Raw genomic sequence first — 21,984 nt, 5'->3', positions numbered from 1 at the left:
CAGTATACTGATAGAAGTGATCAGTGAAATAGAGAAAAATAGAGATAAAAAGGTAAAAAGATAAGTCATATACGGAGCGAATAAGTAGTACAACTCTTCTTAGTACTTTTACCTGGTGTCCTGGGTGTTTGTCTTTCGGGTTAGAGGAGCAACAGCGACTCCTAGTGTTACAACGAGAAAGTAAAAACAGAAGAAACGGAACTGATCGTATCTCAGATGTCGTAAGTGACCTTGGGTAAAGGCAGCAGTCCACTAATAAGTAAGAAATAGGAAGCTTTGAAACAAGACTCGAAAGACATCTCACGACACCGAACATGCTTTTCAAAGCAAACTGTGAATTTTTACTCCTTTTTACCTCAGTTGTATCTCACGTCTGAGGAATTTTAGGAGAAGCAGCCATGATCCTTAAATAAAACATAAACGAGAATCTCTTTGAAGTCTCATGAGCCATCAAAGATGAACCTTGGAGCAGTAAAATTTTCCTGTGGGCTCCACTTGGGAGTTGGGAGAGGAGATGGAGAAATTAGGGTTAGGGTTAGAGAGAACACACGCCCTAGGGTGGAGGAGCAACCCCGTACCACAGTGTGAGGGGGGACTGCTAAGGCGCCCAAAGAAGGACACCTGTAAGTGTATCGTAAATGAAACAAGGGACTGTTGGTCTGTGGTTCTGTCAGGGGTCTGGTGCTCTGCGGTGCCTCCTGCTGGTCACACATCCTTGTCTGTGCTCTTTTCACTTTTTCATTTTTCTTGCACTTCATTAACCGTGGAACACCAGGACGGTTCTCCAACTAACTGAGCCCATCTGTCCTCATTTTATTAAACATTATTGTAGAGGGCAAGACATTTATATATATATATATATATATATATATATATATATATATATATATATATATATATATATATATAAAACAGATGTCTTTATTGCCTAATCACCCCATTACAAGGAATTTGAAGAATCTTTTAAAACGCCTGCAAATGGACTCAACACATTTCCTATCCCTCACACTTAGCTAACAAGTGTTTCAGCACAACTGCAAAAGTGCGCCTTGTTAAAAATAAAAAAAGTGATTGTTTAAATGTTGTCAAAGCGATGTTTAGACAGTGTGAGGATGGCAAGGATATAAATTAGGTGGAACTGCATTGCTTCCAGCCTCATAATGCCTCACAGTGCACTCGGGACCTCCATCATCTGCTGCTTCCTAGGAAAAGAATTAAAGTTGACATACAGACTGCAGAGTTCAGGACAACACAGGAAGCTACATGCTAGGAATCCTTTGGTCATCGTAGTAAAAGTAGTGGCCCCCAAAAAGCTTCATAATAAATAATATCATTAGACATTTATAGCCACTTCATTATCCACTTAGGGCTCGACAACACCAGCCAAAGAGATTCATATGCTGCTGCACAGTGAGAGCTTATCTGACACACAGTTCAGGATTTCATCGCTCCAGTTGGCTTCTCGGTAAGGTGATACTTTAGGAGGAACGAGTCATGAATCTGATAAAAAAAAAACCAAGCCCCTTAAAAATTACGAGGGGGGATTACGACTGGGGGTCCGGTTTAGAAATTTGCCAGATCCTTGTTAGAGCTCCCTTCTGCCTTCTTACAAGTTTTTCTCGCTTTTGGCAACTTCAGGAACTTAGCAGTTGAATGGATATTCCAATCTTATTTTAAAGAACTGCTAATGTACAGCGGATTCAGAAAGAATTCAGACCCCTTTCGCTTTCTGCACACTGTGTTGCCTGGTAGATTTCATTTAAAATGGAAACGTTTGCCACTTTGATCATCAGTCTGAACTCAACAAGACATAATGGCAAAGCGACGACCTGCTTTCAGAAAGCTTTGCAAATTTATAAAAAAAAAAAAAAAATCCAATCCATTCCAAGTCTCTCGTCCATAAACGTATTCAGACCCTTTGCAGTGCAACTCCAAATTGTGCTCAGGTGCATGCTGTTTGCTTTACCTGTCCTTGAGATGTTTCCAGAACTTGACTGGAGCCCACCTATGGCAAATTGAATGGAGTGGACGTTTATTTAGAAAAAGATACGGTGATGTACCTGTATGTAGAGGGTCCCACAATTTATACTGCATGACAGGGCAAAAAAAAAAAAAAACCAAACCATGAAGTCCAAAGAACTTTCTGTGGTCAAATGATGGTGAGGCACAGATCAGGACAAGGGGATAAATCCATTTCTAAAGCTGTGAGTGGTCCCAGGAGCACAGTGGTCTCAATAATTGTGGAATGGAAGAAGTTTGGAATCACCGCATCTATTACTACAGCTGGCCATCTGGCCAAACAAAGTAACCAGAAAAGAAGGGCGTTGTTCAGGGAGGCAACCAAGAACCAAATGGTCACTCTAATAATGCTTCAGAAGAAATCTGCTGAGATCATATCAGTAAATTGCTATCAATCGGGCACATGTGACATTTTGTTTGGAGTTTACAAAATAACATTTAAAGGACTTCCAGGTCTGGTGAGATAAAAACTGAACTCTTTGGGTAGAACTCCAGGCACCACTCATCTCCTACCTGATATCATCCCTACAATGAGGCATAGTGGTGGCAGCATCACACTATGAGGTGCCTCTCACAGACAGGGACAGGGAGACTGAACTGAATTGAAGGAGGAGTGACAGCACACAAATACAGAGAAGACAACGTGCATGATGGCCATGCTTACAATTAAGTAAGACGCAGATCTCACTGTAAGGAAAAGTGAACACTGGCACTGCGCAGTGGAGAGACAAAGGGAGTGGTGAGCAAACTTGAACGTGAACTTTAAGTCTGTCATTTGAAAGAAGTTCAGTGTATTGGCAAACTGCTAAAAACGTATTGAAAACATCTGACAGTGACAAAAAAAGAGAGGAAACAAAATGGCAGGGGTTATTGGTAGCACTGGAGCAGATGAAAATGCAGAGCAGAGGAGCTCATACACTGAGCACTTTGAGGACTTTGTTCAGGAGAGAAGCTTGTGCTGACAATTTTTGAGATTGGGGCTAAGATATTTAATTTACTTCACTCTTTATTGCACCAGTCCTATACACGTATTGTGGCTGTTCTTGCAGCACGTTTTTCACCAAAACCCTTAAGTCTGCTTTATACTTAGTGCGAGCTGCCAGTGTGCAGACTGCACCACACACGATGAGCGACCAAAACATATTGACACTTGTGTCCCATTCAATCGTAGTCCCCTAGTCAGAACATGACGGTGCTGGGTCTGTGTCACACAGATAATAATGGCACAGTAGCAGATGTGTGGCTCTGCCGATGGAAGGGGAACTGTGCCTGCTATTGCTGACTTGAAGAGGAAGAACAGCAGAAGATGACGTGTCAGACCAGTTGACCAAAAGCAGTGAAGGAAGGCCGGGCATAATGATGAGTAGAGGCATTTTAAATGTTTTTGAATGTCTTCCTTCTGTTTTGATGACCTGTTGTATCATATTCAGCCCTTTCTTCATTACTATGGAACCCACATAAGCAGCCTCTCCTTGAAATTCACCATTTTGGATACAAGGCTGCCACATTTTCTGCAGATCAAAGTCAGAAAAACCACCAATCCTGAAGAAATTTGGGGACACCTGAGGTGTTTATCTATCTATATTTAAGTTATACAGTGCTTTTCATATCTATCTATCTATCTATCTATCTATCTATCTATCTATCTATCTATCTATCTATCTATCTATCTATCTATCTATCTATCTGTTATATAGTGCTTCTCACATCTGTCAGTCTTAATTGATTGATTGATTCATTCATTGATGTTTACAGTCTACATATAGTTGCGTCTTTAATGAATTTGTATTGAAATTATATGATAGCTTTTAACTAAACATTGTAATTATATAGGAATTAAACAACCTGAAGAAATAAGAAAAAATACACACAAAAATAAACATATAAAGGTTCGTGTTTTTCCTCTTAATTTTCTTTTTTTCACTTGAAGCCAAAGACATAACTTTGCATGAATCTGGCAGATGACTTCTGACCACTGGCCAGCCGACGTGTAGAGCTGCACCCATCCATGTAGCGCAGGGCCGCATCTGCCAAAAAGAACAGTGAGTGATGGGAGCCTTGATGGATTCATTAGAGGCAAAGCCACAGTGACTCAAACCTCTCAAATGTAATCTTGGATCTTGAGTGAAGGGTGAGAATTTCTGCAATAAAGCTTAAAAATGAGTAGAATCACTTCATACTTTACATTTTTTATTGGTTTACTCTACTGAATGCTTTTCTTGCTTTTTGTATGTCGTGATTTTTTGGTGTGTCAATAATGTAACTATGCATTTGATGCAAAGCTGAAAAAATATTTTGTTGTATTTTGATTTTGCTATGGGTTGTCATTGGGGGTATCATGTTGTTTATATTGTGATTCCTCTGACAGCACTACATAAAAAAAGGGTGAGACCCCTAAATTAGCACAGCAAACAAATCTCATCCAAAGGCAAGCTGATCCTAAGAAAACACAAGACTTCAGACCTGAGTAGGCCTTTAGAATGAAGGTCAGGCTTTTAAACTCAAAACAATAGCAAAAAGTCTCAAAAAACAGAGGGAGAGCTAAAAAAACAAAACAGATTGGAGAAGAGACAAGTCCACAAATAATCTTTATAAAAGAGATTATTGATATTTAGAAAGGAAAAAAGTCACAAAAGTAGTTGCTAAAGGCAAACCAAAGCACACAATATTCTGAAAACTCACAATCTGTAAGAGAGCCTGGAATCCAGATCTAAAAGGTCAAAAGACAATAATCAGACTTAAAAAAAACAATACCACCAAACTCCAGTGGGCATCCGAAACAAACTGCTTGGGCTGGAGGTGGTCCCTTAACAATGATGGGCAGGTGGACCCACCTCTTGCAGTTGGCAAGCAACAGAATGCAAGAAACATGAAAGAACTGCAAGACGCACATAAATACCAATTAATAACTAAATAGAATACACCTAACAGATGTGACATAATTTGATAAATAACTGAACAGGCCAATACTATAAAAAGTAATGAAAACAAAGAGCAATAAGAAAAAGAAGAGAATTCAAGAGTTACTAAATTTTTCTTAAACATGACTTCAGGGATACAGTTGGAAACTTGCAGGATTAGATAGATAGATAGATAGATAGATAGATAGATAGATAGATAGATAGATAGATAGATAGATAGATAGATAGAGTGCATCTGGAAAGTATTCCCAGCGCGTCACTTTGTCCACATTTTGTTATGTTACAGCCTTATTCCAAAATGGATTAAATTCATTTTTTTCCTCAGAATTCTACACATAACACCCCATAATGACAAAGTGAAAAAAGTTTACTTGAGGTTTTTGCAAATTTATTAAAAATAAAAAAACTGAGAAAGCACATGTGCACAAGTATTCACAGCCTTTGCCATGAAACTCCAAATTGAGCTCAGGTGCATCCTGTTTCCCCTGATCATCCTGGAGATGTTTAATTGGAGTCCACCTGTGGTCAATTCAGTTGATTGGACCTGATTTGGAAAGGCACACACCTGTCTATAGAAGGTCCCACAGTTGACAGTTCATGTCAGAGCACAAACCAAGCATGAAGTCAAAGGAATTGTCTGTAGACCTCCGAGACAGGATTGTCTCGAGGCACAAATCTGGGGAAGGTTACAGAAAAATTTCTGCTGCTCTGAAGGTCCCAATGAGCACAGTGGCCTCCATCATCCGTAAGTGGAAGAAGTTCGAAACCACCAGGACTCTTCCTAGAGCTGGCCGGCCATATAAACTGAGCGATAGGGGGAGAAGGGCCTTAGTCAGGGAGGTGACTAAGAACCCGATGGTCACTCTGTCAGAGCTCCAGAGGTCCTCTGTGGAGAGAGGAGAACCTTCCAGAAGGACAACCATCTCTGCAGCAATCCACCAATCAGGCCTGTATGGTAGAGTGGCCAGACGGAAGCCACTCCTTAGTAAAAGGCACATGGCAGCCCGCCTGGAGTTTGTCAAAAGGCACCTGAAGGACTCTCAGACCATGAGAAACAAAATTCTCTGGTCTGATGAGACAAAGATTGAACTCTTTGGTGTAAATGCCAGGCGTCACGTTTGGAGGAAACCAGGCACCACTCATCACCAGGCCAATACCATACCTACAGTGAAGCATGGTGGTGGCAGCGTCATACTGTGGGGATGGAACTGGGAGACTAGTCAGGATAAAGGGAAAGATGACTGCAGCAATGTACAGAGACATCCTGGATGAAAACCTGCTCCAGAGCGCTCTTGACCTCAGACTGGGGCGACGGTTCATCTTTCAGCAGGACAACGACCCTAAGCACACAGCCAAGATATCAAAGGAGTGGCTTCAGGACAACTCTGTGAATGTCCTTGAGTGGCCCAGCCAGAGCCCAGACTTGAATCTGATTGAACATCTCTGGAGAGATCTTAAAATGGCTGTGCACCGACACTTCTCATCCAACCTGATGGAGCTTGAGAGGTGCTGCAAAGAGGAATGGGCCAAACTGGCCAAGGATAGGTGTGCCAAGCTTGTGGCATCAGATTTAAAAAGACTTGAGGATGGAATTGCTGCCAAAGTTGCATCGACAGAGTATTGAGCAAAGGCTGTGAATACTTATGTACATGGGATTTCTCAGTTTTTTTATTTTTAATAAGTTTGCAAAAACCTCAAGTAAACTTTTTTCACATTTTCATTATGGGGTGTTGTGTGTAGAATTCTGAGGAAAAAAATGAATTTAATCCATTTTGGAATAAGGCTGTAACATAACAAAATGTGGAAAAAGTGATGCGCTCTGAATACTTTCCAGATGCACTGTAGATAGATAGACAGGATTAGATAGATAGACCGATAGATAGATAGATAGATAGATAGATAGATAGATAGATAGATAGATAGTGTAGTTGGCAGGATTAGATAGATAGATAGATAGTGTAGTTGGCAGGATTAGATAGATAGATAGATAGTGTAGTTGGCAGGATTAGATATATAGATAGACCGCGTAGTTGGCAGGGTTAGATAGATAGATAGATAGATAGATAGATAGATAGATAGATAGATAGATAGATAGATAGATAGATAGATAGATAGTGTAGTTGGCAGGATTAGATAGATAGACAGACAGCGTAGTTGGCAGGATTAGATAGATAGATAGTGTAGTTGGCAGGACTAGATAGATAGATAGATTGTCCACAAGGAAAGCCAGCGTTCATTAATGGACCAGAACCTCAAAGCTTTACTATCCTTGGTAAAATAGCCTCCTTTCTGGTAAGTACTGATGGTCTTCGCCTTTATTTTTATTTTTGCACTGAAAAAGAAAGGAACGTTCTGCACATTACCCTGAAGGTTCCCAACCATTCCTATATACATAAACATAATGATGATGACATGCTTTATTAATCCATGAGGGGAGATTGTACTTTTTGCCTGATCATTGAGTGTCATAGCGCAGGGTCAGCCATTGTGCAGCAAACCATAGCAATTTTCAGATTAAGGGCCTTCTGGTGGTAAGAGGATTTGAAGTAGCAGCCTTCCAGATACCTGCACAGATCCTTAGCCATGGAGCCACCACTCTGTCCATTATACCACTTCAGGGCAGGAATGGGCACTGCCGGTAATATCTTCTTCTTCTTCTTCTTTTACCTCCAGGACTGTAAACCAGAAGTCCTACCTCTTCCTCCCATGACGGCATATAAAGAAGTTCCAAACCAGAAGTCGGGGTTCAGGTGTGAACTGGTGTACCAAGAGCCTTATTTAACAGCCCGTGTGGTTTATGGTTGTTGTTTTTGTTATTTTTCTTTTTTATTACACAGAGTTTACCTCTGGATCCTCCAAGACTTTTTCTGTGTCTCTCGCTTTACATTACAATGTATATATGAAAGTGCATAATATTATTTTCAAGTGTGTTTTTGGAGAGAGCTGTTTCCTGCTTTGCATGCAGTGCTGCTGAAATGGCCCCCAGCTCCTATGATCCCACTTTGAAAATGAATGACTGATACAATAAAGGCAAATAAAACATAACACAGCCATTGTGCTGTAACACGTGATGGCAGACCTCCGACAGCAACAGGGGAGGAATCGGCTGTGAGCCAAGCAATATGGAAAGCTTCCATTATCAAAAAAAATAAAATGTTTAACAGTGCAAGCCTTTACCATTTGGCTGTTTGCACGATTAGACACAAATGATGCAAGCCGCGTTGTCTGATTTTTTTTTTTCTTTTTTCTTTTAATTTCTATCCCCGGCCCCTTTGACAATGAGTTATTTTAAAAGCCTCTGCATATCTTGAAGTTGCCAACATATGCCAAAGTTTATGCAGTTTTAGCTGTGGCTGTTCCAAACAGCATTATGAATTAAAATAAAGAAAAACAAAATAAATTAAATGAATCTCCAGGCTGTTATGATCCGATTATTAATATACTGTAAACACCAAGGCTTCCTCACACAATAAACAGAAGTCTTCGTATTTAAATAATGTAAATGTGTCTGTCTTTAATGTACTTTGCTGGATGAGAGTCAAATACAAAATGGAGCTCACTCTTCCATCAAATTATCCTAAAATGAAAAGTCGAACTTCCCAAAGCCATTACAGACCTAAATCATGATGGACTTCTGGGTAGCCAGCCAGCGTCTTTGTTTTGTACCGGAGATACGCATCCCGCAAAATTCCACAAGCATACAGGCATACAGAATGCTCTGTGTCTAAACCCTCAAAATCGCTGAAGAGACGAAAAACGATTTTTGGCTGCCGATCTCGGCGTCACAAAGGGTCGAGAGAAACATCTGACAGGTAAAACGGGCTCATCAGATGGGCACAGGCCGCTATTGTTACTCCTCAGCCCTGGCAGGTGAAAGACAAGCCATTGCTGCAGTGGAGTGAAATCCGCATCTTTAGCAATCTACTGTTCGGCTTTGTTGGCTGAGACACGAGACATGCTCCCGAGCTGTCAATTGCATGTCATCGATTGCTCCATTTGTCATCGTGACTTGTTTTGTGGATTCCTGAGAATGCTGGTAGCCTGACTTTTGCAGAACGTATTCAGACCCCTACACTTTTTTTTTCATGTTTTCTTATGGTGCTGCCTTCTGCTAAATTCGTTTAAATTTGTTTTTTTGTTTCCCTCTCTCATCAAGTAAAACACGATACCCTCGGAAAAAACAAAGTGAAAATGCTGACAAATGAATTAAAAAATAAAGCATTGATTCAAATCCTCAGACCTTGTACTCAGTACTTTGTTGAAGCCCCCTTTGGCCAGCCCTGGAGTTTTCTTGGGTTTGACATGGCACTAGCTTGACGCACCTCGATTTGGGGATTTGCTGCCATTCTTCTCCACAGATTCTTCTCAAGTTCCGTCAGGTTTAATGGAGACCGCTGGTGGACGGCTGTTTTCAGGTCTCCCATTGGGTTCAAGTCTGAGCCACTCAGAAACATTCACATAGTTGACCCGATGCCACTTCTGTGTTGTCTTTGCTTTCTCCTTAAAGTCATTGGCGTGTTAGAAGGTGAACCCTTTGCACTCTGGAGCAGGTTTTCATTAAGGATGTCACTGTCCTTTGATCTCCGTTCAGCTATCCCTCAACCTTGACTTGTCTCCCAGTCTCCAGGCCCACAGCACGATGACACTACCACACCATGCTTCACTATTGGAATGGCACTGGGAAGGTGACGAGTGCTGCCCGGTTTCCTCTAGACGTGAGACTTAGAACTGAGACAGAACGGTCCAAGCAATCTTGTTTCTCATAGTCCTTAAGGTGTCTTTTTAACAAAGCCCAGGTGGGATTTCACACGTCGTCTGGCCACTCTGCTATAAAGCCCAAATTACTTGAGAGTTGTAGTGGCGGTTGTCCTTCTGGATGTTTCTTCCAGTACTGGCCAATTATTGCGTCTGAATGCTCACCACACAATCGTTACTAGGCGGTGAAGGGGTGAGAGACATAGTTAGTCAATTCGAAACAGGGTGATGTTAAGAGGGCCAGAATGGGTGAGACTATGGTGGGCAACTTAGCCAGGAACAATGGGATAAACTGTGGATGATGCAGTGAATTTAGGCCTGAGCTTTATTTGCCAGCACCTTGATAAGCCAGGGGCCAGATGTGGAGATCTTGTTTGTGGACTTCAGGTTTGCTTTTGACTCAGTCATCCCAGAGCTCCTTGATAAGAAACTCACCCAGTTCAACCTGCCATTGAATCACAGACTTTCTTACTGGTAGGAAATAGTACAGGTGTGTCCAGGCACACATATATCTGACCCGTTAAACCTTAGTACTGGTGCTCCGCAGGCGTGTGTCCTTTCTCCACTACTCTTTTCACTTTCTACAAACGACTGGACTTCTGGCGATTTGTCTGTCTGGTCGGGGAGCCAGCACTGGTACAGCACGTTACCACACCCACCACATGACGAAACAGCTCGGGATCCTGGTTGGCAACCAACCAGGCACAGGCAGACATGCGGTCCAGTCCCACCCTCCAGAAATGACCATCTGGCTGCCTCAGCAAGGTGTTACGTGGGTGTCCCCTTGGCCTGGTCCAGTCACATGGGTCCAATCCCACTTCTTAACCTCACACTAATAGGCCTCATTTCAAACAATGATGAGTCCATATGCAAATCTGACATTGTGGTGCAGCCGTAATAATCATTTGAACCTTAACATTCAGAAAACTCAGGAGATGATCATCGATTTCAGGAAACACACACCTGCTCACCTATTGCTTCCTATAAATGGGCTCGGCTGTTGGGATGACAGGATTGTAGCAGTCCAGTGCCGCTCGGATTCACTCCGTCGAAGGGACGGTGATTTATTTTTTTTGTTGAGGATTCAAAGAACGCACCCAGCCTCGGCCCGACTCGCACCACTCTCACACAGAGACACTGAATACAGCAAAGCAAGTAAATAAACAAGCGATATATTAAATGAAAAGTAAATATAGACAACAAATAGGGCAGTTAACCCTCCCCTTCCCTTACAGCATTCACAAATACAACACAACAACGTCCATAAATCAGTCCCATGTAACAGATGCAAATGAAGCTTGGGGAGCGGCAGATGCTTTGAATTGTTCGTAGAGGTGAATGTAAAGTTTGTCCTAGAGTTTCGGGATGAGATGCATGGGCGCGCTCCCTCGGGCAAAGCACGATGCAGACGGGCACGAGACAAAACTTGGATACAATCAAGACGGCAATCCAGGAAAACCATTTAATATCCAAACAGGTGAAACGACGACGAGTGTGACTTGACAAACAGCGGTGATTCCTCTCCTTCCTGTGTCTTGCCGGTTCCTGCATTTAAAGGGCCCGCCTTCTTCCCAGCCAACCCTGCGCCCTTCGAAACTGTCCAATAGTGCATCACCCAACGGGCAGCTGGCATATACAATTCCGCCGGTTCATAGCAATGTTACAGGATCATTTACAATTCCGGGTACAGTGCTGTCACAAAACTTTAAATGGGACAATAACATCACGTGCATCATTAAGAAAGCCCATCAGAGAAAGTTCCTTTTGTGTCAGCTGAGGAAACTGAATCTCCCTCAAGCAATGTTGGTCCAGTTCTACAGAGCCATCATCGAGTCCATTCTGACACCATCTGCATCTTCCTGGCTTGTTGCTGCCTCTCTTCATGCTAAGGCTGATCTGCAATGCATCATCAGAGCCTGTGAAAGGATCATAGGCAGCAACTGACCGCACGTTGAAGTCAAATTCGAGTCCAGGGTAAGGAAGCTTTGCTGATCCGACTCACCCGGGGCATCACCTGTTCCAAAGATTTCCCTGTGGAAAACCTTTTTTATCACATGAAATTATTCTTACTAATCAGGTCTGAACATCTACTCGGTAAATATGTGTACCTGAACACTGGACTGCCTGGACATGACTATCTCTTTGCACTATCTCTTGCACCGGCAATCAGAAGGTTGCTGGATCGAATCCCATAAATGTCAAAAGTGACTCTACTTCATTGGACCCCTGAGCAGTGCCCTTAACCTGCAATTGCTCTGACGTGATGTATGACGTTAATCTGTATCGAGCGTTGGTGGCAGAATTGGCACTCCAGCCACCATATTAAACCTCACATTGGTTCCATTCCATCTGAACTAGTGTGGTGGTGAGGTGTCACCCGTTGTTTCATGGCTGCACTCGGGTCCTAATCTGGGATCCTGAGTTGGTTTGTCATGTGGTGGGTGATGCAATGCGCTGTATCAGCGCCTGGCAGCATAAAGATGAAAGACGCCTCACGCCTGGACAAACTTGTTAAGAAGGCAGGCTCCATTGTAGGATTAAAGTTGGACAGTTTAACATCCGTGGCAGAGCGACGGGCACTAAGCAAACTCCTGTCAGTCATGAAGAATCCACTGCGTCCACTGAACAGTGTCATCTCCAGACAGAGGAGTAGCTTTAGTGACAGACTTTTGTCACCGTCCTGTTCAACTGACAGACTAAAGAGATCGTTCCTCCCCCACACTATGCGACTCTTCAATTCCACCCGGGGGAGTAAATGCGAACATTAATTTTCTTTTAATTCTTCTCATTTTTATTACTATTTAATTTAATATTGTTTCTTTGTATCAGTATACTGCTGCTGGATTATGTGAATTTCCCCTTGGGATTAATAAAGTATCTATCTATCTATCTATCTATCTATCTATCTATCTATCTATCTATCTATCTATCTATCTAAAATAAATAAAGGCTCTTGGTACACCAGTTCACACCTGAACACCGACTTCTGGTTTGGAACTTCTTTATATGCCGTCATGGGAGGAAGAGGTAGGACTTCTGGTTTACAGCCCTGAAGTGGTATAATGGACAGAGTTATGGCTCCATGGCTAAGGATCTGTGCAGGTATCTGGAAGGCTGCTACTTCAAATCCTCTTACCACCAGAAGGCCCTTAATCTGAAAATTGCTATGGGGTGCTGCACAATGGCTGACCCTGCGCTATGACACTCAATGATCAGGCAAAAAGTACAATCTCCCCTCATGGATTAATAAAGCATGTCATCATCATTATGTTTATGTATATAGGAATGGTTGGGAACCTTCAGGGTAATGTGCAGAACGTTCCTTTCTTTTTCAGTGCAAAAATAAAAATAAAGGCGAAGACCATCAGTACTTACCAGAAAGGAGGCTATTTTACCAAGGATAGTAAAGCTTACTCATTTGAGGTTCTGGTCCATTAATGAACGCTGGCTTTCCTTGTGGACAATCTATCTATCTATCTATCTATCTATCTATCTATCTATCTATCTATCTAAAGTTTCTTTTTTGCTCTAGTATGTTGCATCATATTTTATCATTTTATTTTTATCTTTTGCATTCTGTGTTGTTCTTCTATGTTGCACCAAATCAAATTCCTAGTTCACATTAGTGTAGCTGGCCAATAAAGCGAATTCTGATTCTTCGCAGAAGATGCCTGGTGATCTTCAACAACCACAGAGAGTCAGGACCTTCATATACAGTGAAACCTTGGCTTGCGAGTAACTTGGTCTGCGAATGTTTTGCAAGACAAGCTCAAATTGTTAATAAATTTTAACTTGATAAACGAGCGAGGTTTGCAATACGAGTAGTCACCGAGCCGAGCGTCACGTGGGGATTGTGGGTAATTGTCTCCCATGCTCGTTCTCAGCCGGCGTGCCTCACTCAAAATCTGTACGAGCGTATACTGTTTACTATAGCATGGTGACCACGTGTGTGTGTGTTGTAACGTGCCAGTCCCTGTCATGCACCCCAAGACATGAGGCTGATTCTCAGCACTTTAGCAAAACCAGCTTTATTCAGCGTGAAACATGCAGGAGCAGCACCGTTATTTATTGTAGCGGGATCTACCGCTCTCCTATACACAGACACAACAATCAGGCAGGGTCGTGACCAGGTTAGTGGCCAAGTATTACTGTGCCCTGCATTTATAATGTCCCTTGCATCACTCATCGACGGCAGGCGCTTATAGCTTCACCATGATCTTTTACTGATTCACTTTTATGCCGAACTGCTACAGCGCTGGGAGCCTGCAGTTGCTTCGGGATGCTCTTTCAGGTGTCGTCCCGTTGGGAGGGAATCCCAAAAGAGCTTAGAAACCTTACAGTATGTAAACCATTTTTTTATTTTGTGTCCAAGTGTAGTGACTTTTCAGGCAAAAGCAACTGTCATTGGAGAGGTTTCCTTGTTAAAGTCACAAAAAAAGAAGAAGATTCCCGTGAGCCAACAGATAGCAGGGATTCCATTAGTTAGAGTGAAAGTCGTCCTACACAATAATCCTCCTCCTCCTCCTCTCCTATCTCTCGTCTCCTTCACACCAGCCACGATTCTTTTTCAAAGGTAAAGTGCAGGTTAATTTGTTTCACGTATTTTTACTTTATACTTTGCGTTAATCATTTTTATAGAAATATTTGTGGGTTGTGAAACGAATTATCTGAGTTATGGGGAAATTCGCTTTGATATACGAGTGCTTTGGATTACAAGCACGTTTCCGGAATGAATTGTACTTACAAACTGAGGTTCTACTGTACATCTAATCCAGGAGGATGACACCATTTTTGCAGCACAGTGCCCCCGTCACTGCACTGGGATCCACTCACAGACAGACAGACCACAGGGTAAGGGTCTCCTCCTGGACTCACCTACACCACTCCTAGATTTTTCTAGATGGTCTCCCATCCCAGAACTTAGCCGGGCCTGAACACGCTTTTGTTTGGGTGGGTGACCTGTTCTAAATTGCAGGTGGTGTGACTGCTGACTATCCAGAAAGCATGCAAAAGAGGCATCATCCATTCATTTGGTTTTCTCTACATATGGCAGATCAGAATCGTGGTAGAAACAGACACACATTTATCTTAAAAGCGTCTCACACACAACACAATGTCACCGAGAAAAAAAAAAAAAATTATTAAAGCGCCACAACCACCAAAGTGAGAATTCTACACTTACGATGGACGTGAGTACAGTTTTGCTCAGACACCACCTCATGGTTGGCACTTTAAGCTGCTGTATAAATTACAGCCAAACATTATGGCATTATAATGCTTTTATTTGACCCAAATTCTTTAATTCATTCTCAAGATGTACAGGCAGCATTATTTGAATTCCTCCCTAATTGTACATTTGTTTTCATCAAAGAGAAGCAGCTAAAGTCCATTTCCAAGGAATCTAGAATAAAACAATATGCCACACATCCGCACTGCCCATACCCGCAGGCTATTTTGAGGTACAGTAGGCGGTCCTCTCTGCCACTGAAGTGAGTACCCACCCTTCCGCTGCTGCATATTGGAAACAGATGCCGCTAGCTGTAATCCTCAGCGAATGTCTCAGCCCGGGCTTCAAAACGTACCGTTGCATGTGCCTCTTTTACTGGTTTGCTTTTCAAAAGGAAAAAGCGTCTTAGCCCCCCCATTACCCCCGCTCCTCTTGTAACAATTTTTGTTTTGTACTGACTATCTCTGCCAACGCAGGTCGAAAGAAGTGCTTCTTCAGAATATCTAATCTGTGAAGGAGATTCTCAGTGAAAATGAGCCATGGAACGTCAGGTTTTTCCAAAAGGCTGTGGATGCAGTGATCTTCCCTGAATAAACAATGTGCCGGTTACTAAACAATGGTTAATTTTTTTTTTTTCTAAAGGTCCTCATTTTAATACTTAGGTGTAGGCTGCATGATGATTGTGTTTTTACATTGAACCTCGTGGATCAGATTGAGCTGTGATGTTATTTTACGGTGGACTCAGAAAGTTTTCAGACCCCTGCACACTTCATTATGTTGTAGATTTAATTATAATTTCATACATTTCCCATCTGCACCTATCCACCTACACTCAAACATTCATAATGACAACCAGTTTTTAGAAAGGTTTGAAAATTTATAAAAAAGAAATCCAATCGGAAGTCGCTTGTCCATAGAAGTACTCAGACCCTTTGCAGTGGAACTCCAACTTGTACTCAGGTGTATAGCTGTTTGCTTTACCTGTCCTTGAGATGTTTCTAGAACTTGACTGGAGTCCACCAGGAACAAATGGAATGGATTGGACGTGAATCTGTATATAGAAGGTCCCACAATTCACACTGCATGATGGAACGAAAACCAAACCGTGAAGTCCAAGGAATTCTCTGTGCGATCAAATGGTGGTGAGGCACAGATCAGGACAAGGGGATAAATCCACTTCTAAAGCGCCGAGTGGTCCCAGGAGCACAGTGGCCTCAATAATTGTGAAATGGAAAACGTTTGGAATTGCCATGTCTCTTACTAAAGTTGACCATCCAAAGAACTCTCTGTGTGTTCAAGTGGAGGTGAGGCACAGATCAGGACAAGGGGATAAATCCATTTCTAATGCTCTGAGTGGTCCCAGGAACACAGAGGCCTCAATAATTATAAAATGGAAGACATTTGGAATCACCACGTCTTTTACTAGAGTTGGCCAACTAAGGAACTCTCTGTGTGATCAAATGGTGGTGAGACACAGATCAGGACAAGGGGATAAATTCATTTCTAAAGCTCTAAGTGGTCCCAGGAGCACAGTGGCCTCAAAAATTGTGAAATTGAAGAAGTCTGGAATCACAACGTCACTTACTAGAGTTGGCCATTTGGCCAAACTAAGTAACCAGAAAAGGAAGTTGACCAAGAACCAAATGGTCACTCTGATAATGCTTCAGAAGAAATCTGCTGAGATCATATCAACAAATTGGTGTCATTCTGGCACATATGACGTTTTACTTGGAGTTTGCAAAGTAAGATTGAAAGGACTCCCAGGGTCTGGTGAAATAAAAACTCTTTGGGTTGAACTCCAGGCACTGCTCATCTTCTACCTGATACAATCTCTACAGTGAGGCATAGTGGTTGCAGTATCACGCTATGGGGGTAGGGACAGGGACAGAATCAAAGGAGGAGTTATTGCAGCCAAATACAGAGATGAAAACATGAATGTTGGCCATGCCTAGAATTAGGTAAGACGCCAAACAAAGGCGACAGAAGGGGAGCGGCAGATGCTGCGAACTGTTTGTAGAGGTGAATATAAAGTTTGTCCTAGTGTTTCTGAAGAGTTTTGGGATGAGATATGTGGCGCTCTCCCTCTGGTGAAGCACGGGCACGAGACAAAACTTACAATCAAGATTATAATCCAGGTGCAATGATGACGTGGCTGTCAACAACAGCGTGCAGCTCTCATTGACAGGAAATGCAAAGCGTGAAGTGGGCAAACAGCAACAAACTTGAGAGTGGACTTTAAGTCCATTATTTGAATGAAGTTCAGTGAATTGGCATATTGCGAACATTATCTAACAGTAAAAAACAAAGAGAGGAAATGAAGAGGAATTATGGGTAGTATTGGACCTCATGATGTTAATGCAGGGCAGTGGAGCTTATACATTGAGCACTTTGATGACTTCGTTCAGGCAAACAACATCGCAGGAGAGAAGCTTGTGCTGACATTTTTGGTGACTGGAGCTAAGATATTTAATTTACTTTACTTTTTTGTGTAGCTGGTAGCAAGTCCCATGTAAGCATTGTGGCTGTCCTTTTTAATTTGTTTTGCTTTCATTTTTATACACCTCTCCAGAAAAAAAAGCACCAGTCCATTCGTCGGTAGGACAAGTTATAACTTAAGGCTAATAAAGCACAACAAGGCACAAAAAATAGGCAGTAAAAATAACACAAATGTATAAACTCTTCACTGGGTCTATTTGACCCAAATATATATTTTATACATATATTCAGGGCCCATGAAAAAAGTGGCCCGCCTCCATTGAGACGACTGCATTACGTGGTGAAGAGAATAATGATCAAATTTAGTACTCACATTTACAGAAGATTCTGAAAGTGATCTCCTTGTGCATCAATACATCTCTGTGCCCGTTTCGGCATCTTCATGTACACTGCAATGTCATGGGATCGATTCTCTGTATCGCATTTTCAACGTTCAACTCCGTTTCATTTACAGTCTGCGGATTTGTCTCATTCATGCAGCCCTTTAAATGACCCCACATGAAATAGTCACACGTTGTTAAGTCAGGCGATCATGGTGGCCATAAACCCTTGCTAATAATCCTTTCATCAGGGAAACGCTCCCAAATAGTAGCCATAGATACGCGGGAAGAATGGCAAGTCGCACCATCCTGCTGGAAGTAACAACGGTCACGTTCGTAGTCCATCAATTGTGCTTAGAACCAGTGAAAATTCCGCAGATACACTTCCGATTACACCATCGAGGAAACCAGGCAGGTGATACGACTGCAGCCACCTATCCGGCGGCAGATGAGACGGGAGTCTTCTTGGTGGAGGCGAGCCACTTTTTCGTGTATATAGAGTCGCACATGTGTGTCCGAGGATTTCCTCACAGGTTCATCCGAGTTATATACTAAACCATCAGGATAAAAGGGGGCGCTGTTGCTAACAAATCTTTCTTCTTCTCTCTCTGCCTGTCAACGTCTCTTAGCCCCGACCCTTCCTTCTGGCACAACATAAGAAGCACGGCTGTCTGGAAGGAGGTGACTTTTCTGAGAAGAGCAGACTGCTGGATGGAGCTCCCTGAAAGACCCTAGTCTTGATGACCAAAGTTCTTGCTTCTTTGCTTTTGTTGATTTGCCCGCATGGACAAAAGAATAATGCAGTAGATAAAAAAAGTTTTGGGGATGGCCACCCTGTATATTTGACAAATTGTATGCAGAAAAAGAAACACATCTTTACAGACAGGAGTCCGAAACAGACCTGAGCAAACAGGATGGCTAATAAATAAGGCTGAAACAGGGAATCTTGAACAGGAAGTGATGTCATCAGAAGGTGCCGGAACGGATGTCATTGATGGGCTTAGTCTTTGGCTGGTCTGCAGAGGGACAGGAGGAGAAAGGATCGGATGACAGCACCAACCCCTGGTCCAACTGAGGAACAACACTGTTTGAGCCCACAAACTGTCTTCCATACACACGTGTGTGACTATATATACAACTATATATGTATATAGGGTGAGTCAAAATTATGTTAACACTAATGGATTCTTTTTATCTTGAAAACACCTTTCCAGGCCAATGGATAGGTTGTGATAGACCATTGCCATGGTCTCCACATGTGATTTCTGGTTATCGGGTATGGTGAAGGAGTGTGTGTATAGCAGGAAAGTTCATGATATCAATGACCAGAAGGACAGAATACAGACTGTGGTATCATTAATTCCCTGCAAAATGTGTGTCCTGGCCTTAAAAACGGTACTGTTGCTCGTTGGTTTTAGTGTGTTGAAACATGATGGAGAGCAGGGTGAGACATTCCTGTAAATCGTCTTGCACATATGAAGTATGTTTTGTGAATAAATTGTGTCCACCATTCAGATGTTAACATAATTTTGACTAGCCCTAAATGATCGTAATTCCATGCCAGACCAGGGGGCGGCAGGGTGCGCTAACTGTCTCTCTCAATCTCTTGTAGACCATCCATGGGAAATCCCATAGGGTGTCGGCACCATTGATGACGTCACTTCTGTTTCCGCTGCCAATGCTGATGCCACTTCTGTTTCCGGCGCCGATGATGACATCACTTACTTTTCTGGCCTTTATAGCCCCCATCTTACCTCAATAACATCAATTCTGTTTTGGACTTGAATAGGTGAACATCTCTGTTCAAATGAACACATTTTATATGGGTGGCTGCCCCAAACCTTCATGATGTCTGTGACTCATTCTTGTGACAATCGTGGCTGAGGTTCTTGCCCAGCTGGTACTCCCCTTCACTGAAAGGACCGGGGTAGCAAACGTGAACAGAACATTATCTCCCCCGGGATGCTAGATGGTTTGCAGCGGTGCCTGGGACTCCCACAGGGCTTTATGGGAGATGGAGTTGTATACAGCCCTGTTGGGATCCGAGGGCACCGCCAGGGGGTGCTGCAGCTGCTTCTGAGCCCGAATGGGTAGGTTATTTCACCGCACTCAGAAGTGCGACTGGAAGTGCAATAAGTCATCCATCACCTGGAGCACTTCTGGGTGAGATATAAAAGGAGCCTGAAGACAGTACTCGGGGAGCGATGAAGCGTACCGAAGAGGAGTGGAGGAGAAAAGGAAAGGAGAATGTTTGTTTTCAGGTGTGCTGTATTTGTGCTTGGGACTGTTCTGTGTACTCGTGGGAACGGGGAGGACATTACCCAATAGTGAAGGAAATCAAAATAAGCCATTTGTGTTTTACAAGTGTGCCACCTGTGTCTGTCTGTGTCGGGTTGGGTGGCTGGTACGCCCCCTACTGGTGTCGCAATATGTATATGTTGTGGTAAGCAGCCCTGACACAGACAGGCAGACATTGTTTAAGCACCACAACACGTTTATTTACACTAACAGGTGAAACACACAACCCTAAAACTCCCCCAAAGTCCAGGCCTCAACAAAATGCCTCACTCTGTTCAGGCCGCCTCCTTTCCTCTCCTCCTGAGCTCCGTCCTTCTCCAGTCCCGACTCAAGCGGCCCCTTTGATAATCACCTGGATGTGCTCCAGGTGCTTCCCGATAATCTTCCGCCGGCACTCCCCAGTGTGGCGGAAGTGCTGAGAACCAGGACTCTCCAGGCATCGGGGCGCCCCCTGGCCCTATAGGGTTGAGCTTCCAAGCTCAGTTCCCATGGTCCCCAAAGCCACCAGGGTGGGGAGGCGTAACCCCTCCTCTGGTCCTTCCCGGCATCCCAACCGCTTGCCACAATGTATACAGTATATTTATATAGAGTTTTGCAGTTGCAAAATTGAACATGAAACGATACTCGGCTGTTTCATCTCTAAAAAACTTGTCAGTTGCAAAGCAAAGAAACACACCTGAGTGATCACAAGCACCTGGGACACAAATTGTCCCAAACATTACAGTAGCTCTGTAATGAAGAGGCAGCATATAAAAAGTTTAAATTCTGCACAATGTGTCTGAAATGTATGCAAATCCCCTTAAATGAATTTCTGCAATGTGCACTTCAATCGCGATGTCTGAATTGATTTTGTAATTTAAAACTGTAATGTAAAGGGAGGGGACAAATCAAGGAAAAATGGGTCTTTGTCCCAAACATTATGGAGAGCGTAACTATTATAAATATATAAAAACATTTTCAATTGAACAAAGAAAGCATAAACAGAAAATGTATAACATGGACTGGTGGAAACATAACAGTAGAGGTGCAGCAAGCACAGAATTTGAAACAGAAGGAAATACTCTAGCGCTGTGAGGCAAGGTGGGAGCGTAAATGGCGCAGTGAATCTGCAGTCAGGACTCAGTGCTCTACTATTAGATTAGATTAGACTTCATTTATTCACAATTAAAATTTTATAGAAGCTACTAAAATAGATAAATATAATAAAGACAAACAACAATCCTTTTTCTTTCTAATTTTGCGGCCCTGTACAGTAATGTGGGCTTGGGGTACCTCTAAGAGCTGCTATACAGTAAGCCTCCAACGTTACATCAGAAGACATCAGGAGGAGATGAAGGTCCAAAACAGAGATGGTGTTCAGTGATGTGTTCACAAACCGAGGGGTTCAGTATGTTCCACTCGTCAAACCACAGCAGGACAAATAAATACGACTGACGTGGCAATAATTAAATAAACAAATCAAACAAAAAAAAGAAGCTCTAGTACAGGATGGATGTTTTCTTCAGAGATGTAAGATCAGGAAGCGGGCTTTTTAAATTTCTGATTGAAACAGAAAATATGCTGACAAGTGACCAAATAATCCTCCTACCATTTCCCTGCCGATAGGCGGCTCCCACAAGGAGATCGTCACAGCTGCCCGGCATGTGTGAGGCGGCTCTGCTCCTACTGAGTGTGTAAGTGGTCAGCGGGAAAAGGAAAAGCTGCCCACAATGCTGCATGATTATGGTTTATTTTTATCTTCATATTAAAACTGTGCCTTGCTTTGAGTCCAAATGGAAAATAACAAAAAAAAAAAAAAAAGTGTATCTGTTTATTCAGCACTTATCAGGCCAATCTAGTAAGCAGAAAAGTGACCAAATTAAAGCAAAAATATAACTGTCACAGCGTAATTAACACTTACATTTACTCTACAGCTTAAACCTGCTTTAGACACAATAAACTGCAATAA

This window comes from Polypterus senegalus, chromosome 16 (assembly GCF_016835505.1).
Source record: "Polypterus senegalus isolate Bchr_013 chromosome 16, ASM1683550v1, whole genome shotgun sequence".
NCBI classification, from domain to species: domain Eukaryota; kingdom Metazoa; phylum Chordata; class Cladistia; order Polypteriformes; family Polypteridae; genus Polypterus; species Polypterus senegalus.
Note: the sequence above shows the minus strand (reverse complement) of the source record.